The sequence below is a fragment of the Leucopleurus acutus genome (genome assembly GCF_964270905.1).
Source record: "Leucopleurus acutus genome assembly, chromosome: 18".
Taxonomy (NCBI): domain Eukaryota; kingdom Metazoa; phylum Chordata; class Mammalia; order Artiodactyla; family Delphinidae; genus Leucopleurus; species Leucopleurus acutus.
The window spans coordinates 6605761-6624203 of record NC_139160.1 but is presented as its reverse complement, the minus strand read 5'-3'; the positions used below and the strand labels follow the sequence as shown (position 1 = coordinate 6624203).

Below are 18443 nucleotides of genomic sequence, written 5' to 3'. Positions count from 1 at the left end.
GACGCACATTTAAAATTTTGTTAGAACCTGTCAAATTGCCTCTCTCAAAACAGCTCTACCACTTTGTACTCTTACTAACAGTGAAGGTGAGTATGACTGTATCTTCACATCCACATTAACATGGTATACGATCAACCTCCTAAAAGCTTCTTCTCTTTGGCCAATTTAATTGGTTAAAAACAGGATCCCATTATTTAGTTTTTTCTTTTTCTGTTACATATTTGATAAGAACTGTCAACCAGCCTGTTGTTTGCCTTTACTTTTATTTGTGGGGATTTTCACTATGAGGACGTATTTAACTTGTCGATAGTCAAATTTGTCAAGATTTGCCTTTGTTTTCTCGTTTTCCTTTGTCCTAAAAAAAATCCTTCCTCACGTTAAGATTATTAACACATTTATCTATCTGTCTATCTATATCTTTACACCATTTGGAATTTATTCCTGTGTAAGGAATGACATAAAGATCTATTATTCTCCTAAATGAACTGCCAATCATTTCAACCTATTTATGGAATAATTCATCCTTTCCCTACTAATTTAAAGTGCAGCCTATGTCATACGCAAAGTGTGTGCGTGTGTGTTGTGTCTATTTATGGACTTCTTTTCCCGTCATGCTATATATTTCTGAATAATGCCACCCTATTATCATTACTGTCATTTTGATGACATAGAAAATTCCACTTTATTGTTCTTCTTGGCCGATTTTAGGAAACAATCTGTCAAAGTCCACTTTTAAATTCCCAGAAATTTTTAGTGAATTCTCTCTGAGTAAATAGATTATTTGGAAAAAAGTTCACAAGGGACATTTGAAATCTCCTGTACGTTCCTGGGAATCTAAAAGGCCACATGCATGTGCAGGGCTGTGTTCATGCCAAGGGTTGTGCACATGCCCAGGAAAACCTGAGAAGGCTGTAAGTTTTCACCTCTGGCTGACCTTCAGGCTATGTACAAATAAGAAGTGAGAGCTAAGGCAGAGTTGTCAACTTCTTACGGGAGCTTTGAAGGCATGAGGAGCACACACACAGAGTGAAAGGATAGAAACATATTGGTTCAAGGCACCTTAGCTTTAAAGGCATAAAGCATGACATGGCCTTTCCAGAAATCCAACCCAATGACTTTCACTTAAATCTCAACGATCTGAACTAGGGGCTATGGCCATATAATTGTAAAGACATCTGGGAGAGTCAGTGTCTTAGCTGGACACATTCACACTCTACAGGAAACCAGTGTTCTGTGTGTAAGAAAGGCAGGCTGAACATCACGAAGGCCGCTAGCAGTGTCTGCCACAACCTGTCGGGTTTTTACTTCTTGGAATTATCGTGTAGATCAATAAATAGATTTTTGAAAAGTCTATGTAGTTTAAGTTAGTGTGGTACAAAGTTTATGAGTCAATGAAAACGAACTTGCTAATAGTATTTTTATTTTCTCAATCACTGCTGTCAAAAGAAGTTTGATAAAGTCTCTCACCATGATTCTGTATTTCACCTGGCAACACAAGGACCTGAGAATGCTTTATTGATAATCATAGCTCACACTTATGAAGCACTTGCCGTGTATCAAGCACTGTTCTAAGTGGTTCACATATATTAACTAATTTAAGCATCCCAGTAACCCTATGAGTGATACTATTACTATCCTCATATTAAGAGAAGTAAATAGACGTACAGAGGTGTTAATTAACTTGCCTAAAGCAAGGTAATAGGTACCACCAGATAATTAGTACCAAAGTCAGAATTCAAACCAAAGAAATCTGGATTTAGCATCTCTTAATCATGAAGCACCATTCAAAGCTGACCACACATCCAGTTGTTCACTATTTTAGTTCTACTCTATTATCCCTACCCCTAAGTTAGACGCTACTTTATTTACTTTATACCATCTGTATCTATATTTAGCAATATCTTTGCTCACCATTTCTTCTTGTCCCTCAGACATTCCACCTGAGGTATTTTTTCCACATATTTTTAGTATTTCCTTTAATGAGTGTCTTTTAGAGAAAAACATTCTTAGTTATTCAGTCAGAAAATGTTTTTATTTAACCTTTGTTCTTAAAGATGGTGTCAGTTGGTAGAGAACTGTGGGTAACTCTTCAGCATCTCTGAGCACATTGAAAATAATTCACTGGCTCTGATATCATGGTCACTGAAAAATAAAATTTTACTCTCATTGCCCTTTCTTCATAGGTAATCTGGTTTTTCTTGGATGCTTTTAAGGTCTTTTGTCTTTCATGTCCTATAGTTTCTCTATGTTGTTTCTAGTTGTGGACTTTTTCCCCTACTTGGAGTTCATTTGGATTCTGATATTTTAGAATTTAAATCTTAGCAATATTTCTGAAAATATCCTAGTTACATGTCTTTGAAAATTGTCTCTTTGTATATGTTAGGACTCATTACTCTTACTTCCTTATTTTCGGTATAGTTTTATATTTTGCATCTCTGTCTTTTTAGATGGTGTTCCAAATAATTCCTTCTGTTCACAATTTTTAAAAAAAATTCAGCTGTGTCTAACCTGCTCTTACAGATTTGTGACAATTCTTTGTCAGTCATATGTATTACAAATACCATCTTCCACTCTTTGGCTTCCATTTTCATCTTCCTAGTGGTGTCTTTGATAGACAGAAGTCCTAATTTTAGTCTAGTAACATTCATCAATCAAGAGACACTGCCAAGCTTTGCAGAGATGATGCTTTCCCTCTCAGTAACCTTGAAGATCAAAGAGAATATGCCTGAGAGCTAGCAGCCTAGCAGTCGCTAGAGGGGGCAGAATGAGTGCAGAGCTCCCAAAAGGGCCATTCCCAAAGAACTGTCAATATTTGACCTGTCTGACAGCCTGCTGAAAAGTTCCATTTTCAGGGCATCTCTTTCTTTGATGTGACTTTGAACTCCCTCTGTGAGAACAGCCCTAATGACAGGGTATTTGTCAAAACAATCAGCATTAATTGTTTAACACTGCAGTTGCTTAAGGAAGCGTTACAAGTTGAGGCTAACAAAAGGTTATGAAAAAAAAACTTAAAAGGAAACACTGGACACGTGATATCCATAGGGTGCTTTCAAAAGTTTCTATATATTCCTGGGAATCTAGAAGACCACAAGCACACACACAGGGCTGTGTGCATACCTAGAGCTGTGTCTATGCCTAAGAAACAACTGAGAAGATCCTAAGCTCTCAATTCTGGCTGACCCTGAGGGTCTGCACAAGCAAGAAGTGTAGGCTAATGCAGAGCTGTAAGCTACCTGTGGGAACTTGGCAAGCATGCCCCAACACACACACAGAAGCCCCAGAGAAAGGACGAGAGACTCATTGGTTCAAGACACATAAGGAAATCTTAGTGCAATCATTCGCTGAACACTAAGCTAAGTAGCAGAGACTTCAGTGGCTATATATGACAAAGAATACAGACTTTATAAAATTTGTCTAGGAAAGTCACTGAACAAATAAACAGAAAACAGCAAGAACAACAGCAAAACACCTTGGGAAGGAGAGAATCTTATTTCTAGGGTGGGCACATTATTTATCTAGAATGTACAGCTTTCAGCAAAAAAATCACAAGACATGAAAAAAAAAAAACCCAGGAAGAATATCTTTTCACAAGAGAAAAAGCACACAAAAGAAACTGTGCACGAGAAAGGGCACATGTTAGATTTACTAGACGAAGACTTAAAGTCATCAATCATGTAGGAAACCATGTTGAAAGAACTAAAGTATGAGAATGACATCTCACAAAATAGAATATGTCAATAAAGAGATATAAATTATTTTTAAATGAAAATTCTGGAGTCGAAAAGTATAAAAACTGTAATGAAAACTTCACTAGAGGGGCTCAACAGAAGATTTGAACAGGCAGACAAAACAACCAATAGACTAATTGAGATTATCCAGTCTGAAGAACAAAAAGAAAAAGAATAAAGAATAATAAACAGAGCCTCAGAAACCTGTGGGACACCGTCCAGCCTACACATAAGGGGAGTCCAAGAAAGAAAGAAAAGAAAGGAGAAAAAAGAATATTTGAAGAAACAATGGCCAAAAACTTCCTAAGTGATGAAAAACGATCTGCTCACCAAGGAAGCTCAATGAACTCCAAGTAGATCATTTTAAAGAGATCTATACCAAATACATCATAATCAAATTGCTAAAAAGCCAAAGAAAAGGAGAGACTGATGAAAGCAGCAAGAGGAAAGCAAACCCGTCCTGCACAAGGGATCTCAATGAGGCTAACAACTAGCTTCTCATTCAAAACCATGGTTGCCAGCAGGCAGTGGGATGACATAGTCAAAGTACTAAAAGAAAAACACTGTCAACTAAGATCCTACATCTAGGAAATCTAGTCCTTCAAAATGAAGGAGACGAAAAAACGAGAGGCTTCATCACTATCAGACCTGACCTACAAGAAATACTAAACAGAGTCCTCCAGGCTGAAATGATGGGACAGTAACTAAAATCCAAATGAACAATGAAGAACACCAGAGAAGGTCAATACATGGGTTTTACAAAGATAGTACAAATGTGTCTCCATTTGTAGTTTTTTTCTTCTTTTGGATTTAAGGACAACTGTACAAAGCAACAATTATAAAACTATCTTGTTGGGCTTACGGTGTGTAAAAATGTAATTTGTATGACAATAAAAGTATAAAGAAAAGGGAGGGAATGGAATATAAAGAAGCAAAAGTTTAGCAGACTATTTAAATTGCTATTAATCCAAACTAGATTGTTCTAAGTTACAATTTCATTTTAATTGCCAGGGCACCCAATAAAAAAACCCTCAAAAATATATAGTAAAGAAACAATAGATAATTTAAATGGTATGCTAGGAAATTTTATCTAACACAAAAGAAGGCAGTAATGAAGAAATAAAGGGAAAAAGACATGACATAAAGAAAATTTTAAATGACATACAAAAGCCCTAACCTACTAGTAATTATGTTAAATGTAAATGGATTAAACATTCCAATTAAGAAGTAGAAATTGGGAGAATGAATTTTTAAAAGTCCAATTATATGCTGTCTACAAGAGAAGAGCAAGCAATGACACAGAATGGCTATTATCAAAGAAAAGAAACTTGTGCACTGTTGGTGGGAATGTAAATTGGTATAGCCACTAAGGAAAACGGTATGGAGATTCATCAAGAAATCAAAAACAGAGCTACCATAGGATCCAGTAAGTTCACTTCTGGGTATTTATCCAAAGGAAATGAAATCACTATTTCAAGGGCATATGTGCCTCAGAGACAGGGCAGATGTGCCTGGAGTGGTCGCTGGAGCTGGATGGTGGTAACACACGAAAAACACGTGGTCCAGATGCCTCTAGGATGGGCTGGGGGACATCTGAAAGAGCAGGGGAGTGGAAATAGAGTGGACACCAGTTTCTTTCTTGTCTCCTCACATTCCTTCCCTGTGGGGACTACCTCTTCCTCTATTTCTGTTATACTAGTGGAACTGCCAATCAACCTCCTCTCTGCACTGTCCCCCTGCCCCACAGAGGTGGGTATGTGACCCAGGCTAGCCTACAAGAGAACACCACTCTGCAGGAATCAGGAAGAGGTATGTAAGCTTGGGCATGCAACCCAAGCAGAGCCTACTGGGGTCCTTTTGTAGGATTGAAATGGATGCTGGAAGGGGTTTCCTTCTTCGCCGCACTTCAAAAACCACTGCTTTCACCAATGGAGAGATTTGGCAAAGAATACAGCCATCAGGAAAACTGCGAGATAGAGAGACTGAGATATATTTTGAAAACCTAGCTCCAGACATACGTACACCTGGTAAATCCTAAACTTTGCAGTTATGTAACAATAAATTTAAAAGATTTCCTAGAGTTGTTTGAATCAGGTATGGATTACCTGCAATTGAGTGATTCTTGACTAACAGAGAAGTCGTTGTTTCTGTTTTTGACCATTTAAAACTATGGTTGGCTGTGGCTTGTGGAAACACGAATCTCCAAGGAAGAAGTCAGGGACAGATTATCCTTGGTCTCCTACTATTTTAGGGAAATGGTTAATAAGAACACAAAGATTTATCTTTGGGAGTATTCAATAAGGTGATGGTTTGATGAGATGATGATAATTAACTAAAATGACGTGCCCAAGAGTACTTCCTTGGAAGTATTCCTATCTCTCCTCTCCTGAATAGAGCCTTATATTATGGGACTGGGGACCTGGATCTCCAAAAGACTGCAATGATCTCATAGCATCTGTCTCTGAGAAATGAGGAGGATAGGAGACAATGAAACGGGGAGCTGTCTTTGAGGGTAATAAGATTTCCAATCTGTAGCCAGTTGGGGAGGAGCTGAGAAAAGATAGTGGGGCTTTATCCTTCCCATCACTGCTTCATGTAGAATCTCTGCTTCTCATCTGGAATCCCCTCCGGTTATTCATCATTTAACTAATGTGTCAATGCCTCTTCTGTGCAGGCACTCTGCTTAGCACACAGCAGTGCACAGGTAGAAAAGGGCTTTGCCTTTATGGGGTTTCAGCCCAGTTGGGGGAAGACAGACAATTAAACAATTAATTAGGGCTTCCCTGGTGGCGCAGTGGTTGAAAGTCCGCCTGCCGATGCAGGGCACGCAGGTTCGTGCCCCGGTCCGGGAAGATCCCACATGCCGCGGAGCGGCTGGGCCCGTGAGCCATGGCCGCTGAGCCTGCGCATCCGGAGCCTGTGCTCTGCAATCGGAGAGGCCACAACAGCGAGAGGACCGCGTACCACAAAAAAAAAAAAAAAAAAAAGAAAAGAAAAGAAAAGAAATACACCACTTCTGATGATATATCCTTAGGCTCTGGACTGATGCATGCATCCCATGTTTCTCTAGAGGATGGTTTCGGACCTGGGGTCCCAGAGTGCTTGCAGTGGGGATGGCCACCTGTTATTAAAATGAAAGCCATCCAGAAGTGTTGCCACTGGCATCTGATCTGTGTCCAGAGGAGTCCTCCAGTACGGGATGAGGGGGAGGGAAACCAACATGTGGGATCTTCCCGGACCAGGGCACGAACCCGCATCCCCTGCACCAGCAGGCGGACTCTCAACCACTGCGCCATCAGGGAAGCCCTCCCCTATTATTAACATCTTGAATTGTTGTGGTGCATTTGCTATGACTGATGAGCCAATGTGGACACATTATTATTAGCTAAATTCTGTAGTTAATATAAAGGTTTACTGTCTGTGTTGGACATTCTGTGGTTTTTGACAACCGTATAATGACGTGTAGCCCCCTTACAGTATTGTTAAGAGTAGTTTCACTGCCCTAAACATCCCCGTGCACTACTTATTCATCCCTCCCACTTCTTCCCCCGACAAGCCTCTGGCAACCACTGATCTTTTTAATGTCTTCATAATTTAGCTTTTTCCAGAAGTTGGCATCATAAAGTATGTTGTTAAAAGAGGACAAACACAATTCCCCTAGGCCAGCAGCTAGCAGGAGGTAAGAGTTTAGTCCAAAACCACATCTGTCTGACTCTGATTCTCTACGTTTTCTGGACCCCATCCTGCCTAACGGTGCTGGCCCGGCACTTGGTCTGTCCACCTTCACCCTGGATGGTGCTCCTAGGGCTTAAATTCTAGCATTTCCTTTCCTTAACAGTCTTTGGAATCTTGGATCCGCTGTTCTTTGAGTATCATCAGGGTGGCCTGTCACTCATGATTCCTCTGGACCTGCGTGTGATCCTAACCTGCCTGATTTCGCTTTATTTATAAATTCAGCCAGTTTTTTCGACATTTTCCCCTAACTTTTTGCTGAGGCTTTGAGCATCATCATTCTTCCCCTGGTTCGCACTGAATCTTTTCTGCCAGCAAGTTGCTTGCTTACGGGCCTTGTCATGGAGGGTCTCCTACAGTTTTACTGAAGACGAAGTCTGCTGGGTGAGGCTGCTAAACGGACCACAGTGCTGACAATTGTCTTGGTTGAGTTCCACCCATACACCCATCAGGGCCTGGAACACTTGCTCTCAGAATTTACAGATACTAACTCTATGATCCGTCTGCTTGTTGCCCGGGCAGAGCATCTCTACAATCTATTAAATTCTATTTTACTGCCAAGAGTAAAAAAAAAAAAAAAATCCCACAATCATATTTCAAGTACTAAGGGATATTCTGCTAAGAATAAAAGGTTTATAAGCTCCAAACAGAAGTGAAATAGCTTGTGGAAAACCATAAAGGAATGAAAGAGTAGAATTCAGATTCAAATCCAGATCGAGTGCAAAGGCAAAGCGGGTGGTCCTTGAATCACACCAGGCTTCCCTCTGTGAAATCCTATGATGGCAGTGTCAGCGGGTTAAGGAGGCTGTGTGGGATTCAGGAAGAGCCCCAGCACAGGAGACCTCCTTAATGCAACTTGAGAGCATCCTTTCACCAACGAACAGTTGAAACTGAAATTTTCTGTTTTAAAACAACGTGTATGTAGTCACTGATTATGATACCAAACACTCCAAAGTGCCTTGCAAATACTAGCCCATTGCTATGTGTTCACGAAAACGCTTCTGAAGCTAGTAGCACCCTGCAGTTATATGCTTTATAAATTGCTAGTGTAATTCCAAGAGTATCGCACCCTGTGGCTGATAATGAGTCCCCATCACTGACCAAGGACATTGCGGGGGGAGGGGGGTTGGGTAGGAAGCGGGGAAAGGACTCAAAGGCCGTGGACACCGTGCTATCGTTTTTCCTGTTTTCCTGCAAAGTTAGAGAGGAGGCTGGCGGGGTTAATCTATGACCTACTTACCTCTCTCATGTCACAGGTTACTGGATCTCTATAGACTGTGGCTTCTGCTTGGTTTTGGGCGCCAAGAGGGAGCCTGTGAGGCGAGCGCGGTGGGACCCGGGTCTAGTTTCTGCCATCTCGGGGAGAGTAGCTCCGGAAGTAGCCGCGGAGACAGGCCCGCCGGCCAGGTGCTCGTCCTACCGCCAGGGGCACAGGCAGATTCAGGCTTCCGGCCCTTTCGGACAAGGGGCGAGGATACATTATTTGTTGAAAGTAAGGGAACAGCAATAAAATATTCCAATGACAAAGAAATGAAGATTTATCATAATTTAAAAAAAAACCAACCTTGAAGTGCCTCCCCAATCTTCTCATTTTGGGGGAGGCAAACTGGCCGCGAGCGCGGGGTCCGCTCGCCGGGGCCCGCGGTCGGGTGGACAGTCCGGCGGCCGCGCCAGTCGGGCCCGCGCGGGGGGGTGCGGGGATCCGAGGATGGAGGCGGGCTCCCACTGCCCGAGGGATGGCCGCACGCAGGCGGGGCGACCACCAGCGCGTCGGCAGGCACCGCCCACCCGCGGGGGAATCCCAGGTTAGGGCGCGGGGCGCGCGAAGACGCCGCGCCCCGCCCCCCGCCCCGCCCCCGCCGCCGCCCGCTCCCGGAGCCGCCGCCGCGCCGCGCTGCCATTGGTGCCAGGCGGTGACGCTGGCGAGCGGGCCGGACGGCGGGGCGCTGGGGGCGGGCGCAGGGAGCGGGGCGCGGCTGATGAAACCGGCTCCCGATCTCTCCCGCCCTCAACGCTCCATTCACTCAGCGCCGGCAGGTGTGAGCGGCAGGTCAGCTGCCGGCGGGGCGCGCGGCCACCCGGCGTCCGTTACCCGAGTCTCCCGCTCCGGCTCCCCACGCGCCGCGCCTCCGCCCGAGCGTCCGTCAGTCCCGGCGAGCCTTGGTCGATCGTCCGTCAGTCCAGCCGCGGTCTTGCTTGCATCCCGCCACCCGCCGGCCCGGTGAGTCCCCGTCCTCCGCCGGCGCCGGGGCAGCTGCCCGGGTCCGGGTCACCTTGGGGGGCTGACCCCGGCGGCGCGGGGAGGGGCGCGGAGCCCGCGCGGGGAGCCCTGGCATCCTCCGGGTGGGCGCGGGCAGGGCGGACGGGGGTGTACGCGGCCGGTGCCCATGAGGCTGTCTCCGCCACGGAGTCCATTTTGGTTCGCTGAAGGCGCGGCGTGGTGCATGATGCAACACCCCGTGAGGAAGCGTGGGCGACCTGGCGCCTCCGGGGTGCTGGCCCAGCGCTCCCTGCGGGGCACCGGGCGCCGGGACGCGCGGGTGGTCGCGGGGGCGTGGGGACGGGGAGCGGGCACTGGGCCCGGCAGGCGTCCCGAGACCTTCCCTTACATGGCGCGGAGCGGAGCACGCCGCCCCGCCGCGAGGTCCACGACGTGTTACCGGCCGCGGGTGGGGAGCCCGCCGGGCGGCGGAGGGTGGTCCCGCGGCAGGTGGCCAGCCGAGGACGGCGTCGCGCACCCGCAAGCTGGCCGCGGCGCCCACGTTTCTTCCTCTCTGGAGCCCTGCACACTCCCTGGCCCGCCTCCACCTCTCTTCCGGGTCCCCGGAGTTGTTTCGGGGAAGTCCCCCCCGCCGGGGGCTTCCTTGTGACCCAATCTGGCCCGTAGAGGCCGGTGCTCAACGCTTCCAGATGGTTTCGAGCAGGAGGCAGTTCTTCCGGCTTCACCGAGACAACCTATTCTCAGTGTGTTCCTTTCTACGTAGTAGGAAACTTCCCGGGCCAGGCGGGTCCCGCAGTCATTCTAAGACCAGTGTGTACACGGCAGCAGGGCGCTGTAGTACTACTGCCTTCCCCTTTTCAGTGGCTGTGAGAACCCGAGACGAGTGGTGCTTGACTTGTACGATTAGGACAGCCGGACAAGTGCCTTCCGGAAGAAACGGAACACTGCCCAGTACCCGCCCTCAGGCTCTCACGTGTAGAAGTAACCTGGAGTAGGTTTTACTCCAGATTTGTAAACAGAGGAGGGGGTGAGGGTTTCAATCCTAGGTGTATTTCCCTAAATGAGCTCTTAAAACTGTGACCAGGACTGTGTTTTGGCCTCTGGCTGAATTTCCTAATTGTGTTTCATTTGAATTATAATTTACTCGGGATTCATCTTAGCGTTTTTTGCCACTTAGGTTTGGTTCCCATAATAGGAAACCGTGATACCTACAAAAATATCCCCTGATATTTTTAGTTGATCTCAGTGGAAATTATTATTTTTATATGCACACGCCCTTCTGTGATTAAAACAAAAAAGTCTTGTTTAAGTCACAGAATAGAAACTTAGGGGACAAAATCAACAATGGATTAAAATAGTTTTTAAAGGTTTAGCATATTAAGATCATGTTTAATTATTACAGGTAAAATTTAAAGAGTGCCAAAGGGGTTTTGACAATTTAAAGAGTGCCAAAGGGGTTTTGACTAAAGAAACAGGATGAGAATTAATAGAGATCAGAAATGTACTCAGTTGTTTAAATCTGGATTGAACCACATGGGTGCTTTTATGCATATAATTATTTGCTTTAAAGGAAGAAAGGCTTGAAAGACAAGATGCTGACCTCGAGGAGCTTGCATTTTAGGACACACGTTAATTGTATTGGGTTGGGGCTTCCATTCTTTGATGGGCTTAAACACATGTTTACTAAGTGTTCTAGTCTGTCCTTTCTTGTCTACTCAGGCCAGTAAAAATATGTAATTACGTTGAAGGCCCAGCATTATGTCTTATTAAATTAATCCCTTACATTATTAATTATGTATTTGAAGGTATTGGTTTATTAATCCCAGAGAGGAATTTGAAACAGGAATGGGTGTGTCCTTGTTATGGAGAAACATTTTCCTCTGACCCTGGAGGTGTCTGGACCACAGGCATCTTCTGAGATGGCCATCCTTCCACCTGGGGCCGGGTCCTCACTCCAGGTGGGACCTGCGGACGGGCGGGCCCTGGTGCTCTTCTCCAGTCTGGGGCCCTCACCCCTGTCTGCTCCTGTTGCTGGCAGGCTGTTTCTCTCAGAGAAGCGGGGAGTGCTGGGTGGCTGTCAGGGAGTGGAAGGGCCACTTCAGCTCCTGGGTGGAGAAGAGATGGGGGACGGGCAGGCGCAGAAGGGGGGAGGCCAGAGCAGAGACTGGTAACTTAGGTCTGGGAAAAAACCCAAGCCCAGCTTATTTCTGCACGAGAGAGTGTGTCCATATGTCATTTCTGTGAGAGAGAGAGATGGTGGCAGCTTGGACACGGTAGGAATGTGAGCTGGTTGAGTTCTGCTCAGTCTGCAGGCTGGTGTCCTTGCTCTGTCTGTGGATTTTAAAGGAAGATTCCATGTGAGGTGCGAAAGGCTGGATGAGGTTCCACGTAGAGCGGAGCCACTGTGCTAGTGAGGTGGGGAAGGCTGAGGAGAGCGTGTCGGGAAGGACACGGTAAAGTCACAACCGGCTTTTTCCAGACGCTTCCATCCTCACGGGCCGGGGCTGAGCCGGAGCTGCCTTGTTGCGCCCACGTGCCGCCGCGGCGTGGGGCCTCCTTTCCCTCCGCCCGGCAAGCCTGCGGCCTCCCTGATCTCCCCTGCGCTCTCCAGTGGGCATCTTGGCCGTGGGTTTGTCCCGTGGCCCGCTTGGGGGCTGCAGCCCTGGGGCGCGCCTACTTTTTCATTCCTGGCCTTCAGGAGGCCTGCCTGCTGGGGGTTTCTTGGGCCGGAGGCCCCTGGCATTGGACCCCAGGCCAAGGTTGTATCTGCCCAAGGTCTTAGGTCTGTTCCAGTCAAGAGAAGAGTAGCAGCTTTGGTGGCAGGTTGTGGGCCCTGTGGTAACTTCAGTGGCTTCTCTTTCTCTGTAATCATGTCCCCACCCCCAACTGCAAAGCCGCTTTGACAGCAACTACCCCTGCACTTGTTCAAAGCAAGCCCCAGTTTATCATGGGGGGGGGGGTTAGTGCATTTGCCACCTGTGAATCTGCTAGAAGGACGGGCAGCACATTGGTAAGAGGACTTGGTGGACTGCTGTCTTCATTTGCTCCGAAGACGTTCCTTCAGACCTTTGGCCTCGGCAGAGCAGCGGCTGAGCTGTTTGCTTCACCCATCGGTCAGGATTCGCTCACCCGGGGACACAGGCTGCAGGAGAGACATCTCTGCACGTTGGGATAGGTTCTGGCACGAGGTTCCCTCGTCACGCCGCACCCGAGTCTTCCATTTGGCTTTTCCTCTGGTTATTGTCATTAGCACTGGGGACCGCCAGGCGGTAGATTTGGTGGACAGACCACGTCAGCTGAGGGTGGAGCTATGTGGAGTTAGAGGCCAGCTTCAGCGCAGCCTGAGGTCATCGCCCTGAAACGCAGACGCTGCTTCTAGGAGCTGGGGCGGGTGGTCCAGTGCCGGGAAGGGCGCCATCCGAGGCGTCTTCGGTGCAGGTTTGCGGCCGTCTCTGTGCAGCCTCCAGTATGTCCTTTGGGCTGTCGGAACCCTGCAGACGTGCTCCTGCCCTGCCTGTAGCTTGGGGAAGCCCGCCCTCGCAGCCTCATAATGATGAAGCCAGTAAACATGAAGTGCAGAATATTCTTTGAAAGAATAAAGGTCAGTCCATTTAGATTCTTTCAGAAAATAGGTTCTTTCCATTGCCAGCCTTCTCTTCTGATAAAGGCAGCCAGAAATCAAGCTCCGTTCAGCCTTCAGGGGCTACCAAGAGGCGGATTTATACTGAGGAGGGAGAAAGAATGTCCTTCGTCCGGTAGGACAGCGTGTGTTTCCACACCGTCTCCCTTCTTCCTGAGTCACCTTTCCCCTCTGGAGGCAGTTGTTTCTGAGACATTCTGTCTTCCTGCCGTAGTGCTTTCTTCAGAAGACCCATGCAGATAAGGTTCTTGCCTGTGAGAACAGCCAGGTACTTTGCCACGTGCGTAGGAGTGGGTCCTGATTCTCCGCACGTGCTGGGCGCACAGGGAGCCTCGCCGTGCCGACTCCGGGCGGCCCCCTGCTCTCCCTGACGGGCCACGCACTGCGGGGACGAAGGAGGTGCCGTGGGCCTCCCCCCGCCCCGGAGTGGGCTCCGCTTATAGGATCAGTGCCTTTTCTAAGATATGTCTCGGAGCCACGTTTGAATCCTTTTCCATATTGCCTGCATAATAATTGGCTTCTAGTGCCTGCCTTAAAGGATTGAAAGGATTTAAATGAGGCAATCATCCAGGTTCCGCACTTAACACAGCTTCTGGCGCATACCAGGTGCTTCGTATAAACGTTAGCTGTTTTACTGGAAACAAAGCACAGTTCTTTGATTTTGGCGTGGAGAAGAAAATCTGTAACAACTTTATTTGCCCTCCCATTTTGCCAGGGTGTCAAAAGGTTGTCCCTTCTCCTTGGAGTGGTGTCTGCCTTGCAGTGGGTGGCGTGGCACTGGGGTGTTGGGGAGGCCAGTCCCTGCAGGTCTCAGATCCACAGCCTTGGGTTTGTCCCCTCCTCACGCCTCTGGGAAGCAGAGCTCACGGTCCCATCCTCAGGGGTGGCCTGCCTGTGTCTGTGTGCACGTGCGTGTGAGTGTGTGCGTCTGTGTGTTTTGGGGGTGTCTGCCCTCGTCCATCCTGACCCCAGACATTTGGTCCAAATTACCCCGAGCGCTTTGGGTTTAAAAACTGGGGCCAAGTCTGTTTCCCACCTTTTTTCATCCCTTCCTTTGAGGGCTGAGGTAGATGCCCCAGTGCATTGGCGTGGGATGGGGGCCCCATCACGGGGCAGCGGCGAGGGGAAGGGAGCAAACGTCTTACCGGCATCTCATCACACTGTTGTCACCGTCGTCTTCCTGCCCATGAAGATGCTGGGGGTGACCTTTTAAGGTCGGCTTGGAAATGCTCTCTTCCTCTGTATCTTCTTATCTGCCTACCAAGTACCATTAACCAAAGTCTCTTACACCAAATAGGAAGGAAGGGAGAGGCCCTGGGGCTGAGTAAGATCCAGACTCCAAGCCCTTGTTAGTGCTCACCGTGGGGCTCGCTCCGCACTTTGTTGTCATTTAATCCTCACGGCCGCCCCCTGAGGTTGGTCCTGCTGTTTGGCTGATGGGGCGATGGAGGCCCTGAGAAGTGACACAAGTTGCCGATGGGCACAGGGGTGGGTCTTAAGTGGCAGAGCTAGGATCTGCACCTGGGGCCTGGCTCCAGGGCCCTAACACCGAGCGTGCTTTGGGCTGTGGGCATCAGCCTGTGCCTGGGGCTCCGGCCGCTCGCTCTGGGAACCGTGGTCTGGCACGCGTGTGTGCGGGGCCACGCCGGGCCCTGAGGTTAGCACATGGACCTGGAGATGCCGGGCTGCCACGCGCCTCTTGGTTCCAAGTAAGTCCTGGAGGCGCGGGAGCCGGCTGTGCCACCACTGGGCGGCAGCCTGCTGTTTCTCTCTAGCTGCCCCAGTTCCTCTGAGCGCAGATCTTTCTTCTCTGAGCCCTGGGGTCCTTGACACAGCTGTGCCGAAGTGTGACAGAGGCTGGGCTGCGTTCCTCCTGGGTCAGTAGTCTGACATTGGCATCGCCGGAGCTGGCTGGACGAGGGGTTTCCTGCCCGGGCCATGGGAGCCCAGCCTCACTGATCTCCATCGGTCGTCTCTGCTCCCCCTCCTCCGCCGCTGGGGGGAGGGCCCTTTGCAGGGGGTCGTCTGGTTTGTAGGGCTAAGTGGCTCCCTTCTCGGTTCTCCCTCCTTCTCAAGGCCAGTGGCGGTAGCCGTTCTCCCAGGATCTTCACTTTGCTGACTTCTGTAGTGTCGGGAGGTGGGAAGGGGTCTTCTTTCTTGGAAGGTGCTTCCCTGACGCCCTCAGGAAGCCGGGGCTGGGGGCTGTCCGAGCCAGGGTAGCAGCAGGCACTGTCTACGCTGGAGAGACTGTGTGCTGGCAGGGCCCCTGTGGCTGTGGCCCCATGGGGAGGCCGTGGGTGCTGGCAGGTGGAGTGGGGAAACTCATGCCCCTCCCTTCCTGCCTCTCTCCTTTCTTCCTTTCCTCTTTCAACTTTTTGTGGATAGCATTTCAAACTTAAAGAGAAGTTGCAGGGGTTACAAGGAGCGCCTCAATTTTCTCAGATTCACTGGTTGTTTACATTTCGTTCCTTCTTTCTGTTTATCTGTCAATCAGTTAATCTGTCTACACACGGATGCATTTTTTCCTGAACCATCTGAGAGTAAGTGGAAGACATCATGTCCTTTTATTTACCCCGGCATGCTTCAGTGTGTTTCCTAAGAATAAGGACATTCATTCTCTTACGTGACCACTGTACAACATCAAAATCAGGAAATTTAACATTTGTGACATCATCAAGTCCACAGTCCATATTCAACTTCCAGTTGTCCAAATAATGTCCTTTACATATGCATGTAGGTAGTTGGTTTTTTGTTTTTCGTTTTCTTGGGTTTTTTTGTTTGTTTTCAGGAGAGGCTCTTTCAATGGAACTGTGGTCTAATTTTCTACCTTATAAGCCTCTTTAAGAAAAAAAAAGTCCCTAAAAGTTAGAATGTGTATTGTGAAGAATTTGGAAACTACAGAAAAGTAAAATAAAGGAAAATAAAGAGCACCCATAGTTCGGGCAGAGCGGCTGAGCGCCCGGCCAGGGTAGAGGGCTCGCAGGAAGGCGCTTGGTCGGAAGACTTCAGCTCAGGGTGACGTGGTCCCGCAGACTCGCACCGTGAACACACAGGGCGGGGGCCCGGAGCAAGGCCTCGGGCTGCCGGAGCAGCAGGCGCCCTGTCTGGAGCGGATGCCTTTCAAGCCCCTGCCCACCACCTGGCCGTTGGCCCACCTGAGCAGGCAAACATAACCCCCTCGGGGTGGGGAAGGGTGGAGATGATTATTAAATCCCCAGAACTTGTTCAAGCCTTGAAAAGAAACGTGGCAGGCCCTCTCTTGTCTGCTGTGTAGCCCTGGCTTCCCAGACTAAGCAGAGGGTAGGGATGGGCAGGGGCCCTGATGGAGAGGAATGGTCCTGGCCTCTTGGCCTGTAGCTTGCGGTTATTTCATAGGGTTGTTGAGCCTCCCGGCCGCCACGAGCGGGCCAGGGGAGCGATAAGAGGAGAGAGTCTAAATGGTGAGTTGTGTTCTGTGCTAGCCCAGAAGTTCCTGGGGGAAGGTTCCAGACTGTTGGGGGAGGTGTGGCTCTTGCTTCTTTCTGTGTTTCGTTTGTCAGAGCCGTCCCCTTTGTCATCACCAGCAGCGCCCCCGAGACTCCGCTCTTTCCCCGGCTCTGGAAGGGGCCCTCGCTGGGTGGGGCTGGTTTCTGGAAGGGTTTCGTTCTTAGAACCCGGCTCCCCATGGTTCGTACCTCAGTTTCCCTGAGCTGTGAAACCTACACTGTGTGTGAACAGGGCCTCTGAAAGCCATGATCAAAAGCCCCAAGTATTTTTCCATGTTTGTTTTCTCTTCTCCCGCACTAGACCCTCTCCTTGAAGGAGGTGGCCTGGAGAGGGACTGCGGTGGGCAGCCGCCCAGACTCTGCACACCCGCTGGGGCCACGGAACTCCTAACCTGGACGGGCCAGCACCGGAGGCTGCTCTTCAAAGAAACCCTTTGAAGTGCAAACATTTCCTTTCCTGAGAAGAAGGGAAATTGAAATGAAAACGTATTGTTCTGTGCAGACAATGTTCTCTTGGATCAAAGAGGGAGTGGGGCTTATAAAAAAGGGAGATTCACAAGTTAGGCCTTAACGTGGCGCACGGGGAAGCCGTGACCGTGTACATGTCCACTGCCCGGGGTCCGTGATCGGTAAGGTTGTATCTTCCCTCTTTTACCCCCTTAAGGTCCTAAACCTGGATCTAACATGCTGTGTTTAACTGTGTCTCTCTCTCTCGTTTGTGTTTTTATCCTGTGGTCAGCATTTAGAAATGTCCTTTGGTAAATTATGACACCATCCACGATGGAATACCACGTAGCCAATAAAAGTGATGTTTTCAAGGAACATTTGATCTTAAGGGAAAAACTTTACTGTTAAAAGTGAAAAAAATCTGGACGCAATTTTCCATAATCAGTGTTCTCTTAATGAGATACATGTATTTGTACAGAAAGAAAACACTGAAAATCAGGCTCTGTTTTGTTCACTGCTAGGTGTGTAGCACCTGAATTAGTGCTCAGCAAATATTCGTTGTATGAATTATTTTTATAATTAGTGAAACAGCAGTATAGTTTAAAGGCGGGGTGTCTTTGAGCTAAGTAGTAACATTTTGGCAAGTGGAAAGAACAATAAATTATTTTGAATTTCTACTGTAATTCTGTCCTGGCATCTCGATTTGGGGTTTATTTTGGAGAGTTTTGGCTACAAACATGTACCACATTTTGTACTTTGATACACATCACCCTATGAATGAGTGACTGTGACGTTTCTACTTTTGGAGTAATCGGGTCTTGTTGAAATTAGGGTATTGGGATAAGTTTTTCCTGGGTTGGCTGCTAGGCTCCTTCACAGATGGGGTAAGGAGACAACTTCTCAGGTGCTCTGTGGCTGGTGTACCATTTCACCGGCTTGACCTGTCCTGTTGTTGAGAATTTTGCCTGATTTGCCCAGGGAGAGTTTCTCATTTTCTAGTGTCAGTACCACCAGGATATCCTAGCAGGCCGTACATCGCCCTGTTTCTGATTCAGCAGGTTCTTCAGTAACACAGCATCTCAGGTTGGCTTTGAGGATGGCCCTGGTCTCAGTGATTGCGTGTCACAGCCGCCCATGCTTCCCCCGGTGAGATTGTTTCGTTCCTCCTTCAGAAGGACACAGGCACTTAG

General features: G+C 48.3%; 1 protein-coding gene and 1 long non-coding RNA gene across 2 annotated transcripts in view; one reads left to right on the top strand and one right to left on the bottom strand.

The window, feature by feature from the left end:
- Positions 1 to 8910, bottom strand: part of LOC309974630 — a 79694-nt gene extending 70784 nt beyond the window's left edge. The window contains exon 1 of the long non-coding RNA XR_014326892.1: positions 8701 to 8910. This is a non-coding gene — a long non-coding RNA (uncharacterized lncRNA). The remainder of the gene's footprint in view (positions 1 to 8700) is intronic.
- Positions 8911 to 9495: 585 nt separating this feature from the next.
- The window catches only part of SLC7A1 (solute carrier family 7 member 1), a 64755-nt gene continuing 55807 nt past the window's right edge, over positions 9496 to 18443 (top strand). Inside the window, exon 1 of the mRNA XM_082859299.1 lies at positions 9496 to 9681. The gene's annotated coding sequence lies outside the window, so the exon portion shown is untranslated. The remainder of the gene's footprint in view (positions 9682 to 18443) is intronic.